Source organism: Procambarus clarkii, unplaced genomic scaffold (genome assembly GCF_040958095.1).
Source record: "Procambarus clarkii isolate CNS0578487 unplaced genomic scaffold, FALCON_Pclarkii_2.0 HiC_scaffold_2303, whole genome shotgun sequence".
NCBI lineage: Eukaryota > Metazoa > Arthropoda > Malacostraca > Decapoda > Cambaridae > Procambarus > Procambarus clarkii.
The window spans coordinates 5,827-9,424 of record NW_027191310.1 but is presented as its reverse complement, the minus strand read 5'-3'; the positions used below and the strand labels follow the sequence as shown (position 1 = coordinate 9,424).

At 42.2% G+C, this 3,598-nt stretch overlaps 1 non-coding gene across 1 annotated transcript; it reads left to right on the top strand.

Annotated features, from left to right (window-relative positions):
• Positions 1-979: 979 nt before the first annotated feature.
• On the top strand, positions 980-1,098 carry LOC138362662 (5S ribosomal RNA). Its single transcript, XR_011227857.1, has one exon. It is a non-coding gene; the product is annotated as a 5S ribosomal RNA (ribosomal RNA).
• Positions 1,099-3,598: the final 2,500 nt, after the last annotated feature.

The following is a 3,598-nucleotide window of genomic DNA, read 5'->3' as shown; positions in this document are numbered from 1 at the left end:
TTCTTTTTCAAGGCTGTAGGTGGTTTGTTGCTTGTGGCGGCTTTCTTGGGAGTTACCACGGCCTTCTTTGCTGCTGTAGATGGTTTCTTGGTTGTGGTGGCTTTCTTGGGAGTTAGAACGGCCCTCTTCTCTGCTACGGCCAGCTTGAATGATCCACTAGCTCCACTTCCCTTGGTCTGAACAAGAATGCCGTCAGCCACTGCTTTCTTGAGAAATCTTCGGATGTAAATGGCGATCTTGGCAGCCTCGACTTTGTTGTTGGCAACAACGTACTTCTTGATTGCTTGTAGAGACGAGCCCTTACGGTCTTTGAGTGCTGCGACCGCGGCTAGAACCATTTGACTAGTTTTCGGGTGAGCAACCTGGACGCGAGGTTTCCTGGTGGTGGCCACCACAGCAGCAGCAGCCGCAGCCTTCTTGGTAGGCTTTGCTTCTACCATGATGATGATGAGATAACCAAGGTGATGAGAGACGCTCAGACAGTCACGGGGGAATGATGCTGCCGCCGCTTGAGCCGAACCTATTTATGTGCCGGCACGGTACAGAAGCTGCAACCTGGCAACTCGTCCACCAATCACGACGGTTGGTTTTACGGCTCCGAAACCTGGATCCCATATCTTCTCTAAAATAGAAGCATTTGTTCATGTTCTTTGTAAAAGTATCATAAAGCAGGACAGATGAGACAAATATCATAAAAACTGAAGAGCAGATGAGCACACACATGTTTGTATTACAAAAGAAAATCCACAAATTCATTAGAAATTGGCAGGGCAGGCTGAGGAAGTAGGTAGATGTAAAATGTCTGTAAATGGCGAAAGAACATAAACCCAAGACTGAATAAACGATGTTAAATATCCATGCCAAGGAGACAAAAATATGTTAGGATACAATTACCATTAAGACACCACAAGCAGGTCCGTATCCTGCCGCGATGACTTAAAAGAGTTGGTTATTAGCCACAATGTGTAGGCAGTCTCATGCCAACGGCCATACCACGTTGAGAACACCGCTTCTCGTCCGATCAGCGAAGTTAAGCAACGTTGGGTTTGGTTAGTACTTGGATGGGTGACCGCCTGGGAACACCAAATGCTGTTGGCAATAATGTTTTTTGTTTTGTTTTGTTTTGTTTCGTTTGTTTTTGTTTGAATGGCTGGCTCCACGGGAAATTCACGGAGTTGTGTGGAATAAGGCCTGGTAAAATGAATTAATATGTATGTCATGTTTAAAACAAACTCGCTTAATATAGATATTGTGTGAGGCTTTATACAAAAACAAACAACCAAAACAAAACATGTTGTATATATATATAGCTTAATCCGGGTTTGAACTCGCAACTCCAAGAATACGCATCACTTATATACACTTTACCACTGGACCACTGCTGCAGGACACAAGCTTGATGCTGAGGTATCAATTTAATGACGTAAATGCCATTTCCACAAATAAATGATAATTAAAAAGTATTTGTATGTACAAATCTTTTCTGTTTAAAAGGCTACAATATCAGTTACTGATATAATTTGTGTTAATGTTTCTATACCCACAAGAAGGCATATTTTTGCTTATATGTAAAGGGTACGGAGAACGAATCCACAGACCATCATTCCCCTCCCCTTCCCTCCCCCCCCCCCCCCCCAACTCCCACCTACTACCACCACCACCACCACCACCAATCACCACCAATCACCACCAATCACCACCAATCACCACCAATCACCACCACCACATCTAACCGAAAACCCCCTAACACATCAACCCTCCCCCCAATCAACAGGCGAAATAATAACCCTCAAATGCCTGCCTGCCTGCCTGCCTGCAAGCCAATACTAACGGTCTTCTCAGAAAGAAAATCTCTTTGTATCTGTATTACTTGATGAAATGTATGATTCTAATAATGAAAATAAATTTTGATGTCGGTTGTATGAGCATAATGACCAATATGCACATGATATGAATGAATTAAATAGTGTAGTTTTAAGTAATTAGGTTGTAGACACATTAAGCGGATATGATATTTGACGCGTCCAGAACTGGTGATTTTTGGTTTAGTTTTAAATGCACCACCACCACCACCACCACCATTGCTTCCCCAGAGCCTAATTAAGGACCGGTAAAAGGAGTCAATATGTATGTCATCTATAAAACCAAAGAATGAATAAAAAAACACACACACAAACCTACATAATAGTATTAGGAAGATTGTATGGCAAAAAAAAAAAAGTATTATTCCCATTGGGTCGTTTGAACTCGCGACTTCCAAAATACCAGCCACACACCTTACCACCCAGCCACCATAGAGTTGGTATAATTGTGCAACTTTAGTTATAAAAGTAAAGTTCTTATTGTCTCAAATCTTATTGTCTGTTCTATGAAAAGGCATGATGTAAATTATGTATTTTTTGAATGATTGAATTGTAGGCACATTAAGCGGATTCGATATTTGATATATCCAGAAAAGGTGATTTCTGTTCAGTTTTAAAATGCATCACCGTTAACGCTAAAGGACTGGTAAAACGACTCGATGTTTGTCATTTTTAAAATAAACACTAAAACTAGGCCCTTAACATATATAATGTTTGAATATAAATTGAATGCATATAAATACAAAGTGGGAGTGGCTGGCTGGCTGGCTGGCTGGCTGGCTGGCTGGCTGGCTGGCTGCCTGCCCTGCCTGCCTGCCTGCCTGCCTGCCTGCCTGCCTGCCTGGCTGGCTGGCTGGCTGGCTGGCTGGCTGGCTGGCTGGCTGGCTGGCTGGCTGGCTGGCTGGCTGGCTGCCTGCCTGCCTGCCTGCCCGCCCGCCCGCCCGCCCGCCCGCCCGCCTGCTTGCCTTGCCTTGCCTTGCCTTGCCTTGCCTGTCCTGTCCTGTTATTGCCTTGCCTTGCCTTGCCTTGCCTTGCCTTGCCTTGCCTTGCCCTGCCCTGCCCTGCCTTGGCTGCAGCTGGCTGGCTGGCCGTAAATCAACTCTTAACAACACCATACCACACCACACCATCACTCATCACCCATCACCCACCACCGGCCCCAGTCTCCCAGCCTCTCTTATATACCCGAGCAGGCCCTTTAAATTATTTGAATTGTTGCACTTCGGCCAATGGCAGGCACGATCGCTGCTGCTCAAACATATTCTGGTTCACAAGTATTATAATATATTATATTATATTATATATATATATATATATATATATATATATATATATATATATATATATATATATATATATATATATATATATCATGAAACACATTAAAACCTTGATCATTTATTCATTCATTACGTCTAGTGAAGAATTGCTTTTGTTCATTTGTATGATTAAAAATTAATATAATATGAATTCCTCGCTTAAAGTAAAATATAAAATATATATTGGATTTATATGATTGGTTAATATTCCAAGTGATGCTGAATATCCCCTATAATTTTGTTTTGTTTGTTTGTTATGTACACATTCCAAATGAAATCAATATAAATGTTATTATTAATGTTTGAAAGTTGATTGTCTACTTGAATCTCTCTATTAAAGTGTGTGTGGCTCCGGATGGAGCCTGGTTATGGTATTTGTCGTGGTGGGTGGCAGAAGTGCTTACTTCTTCTCTGTCT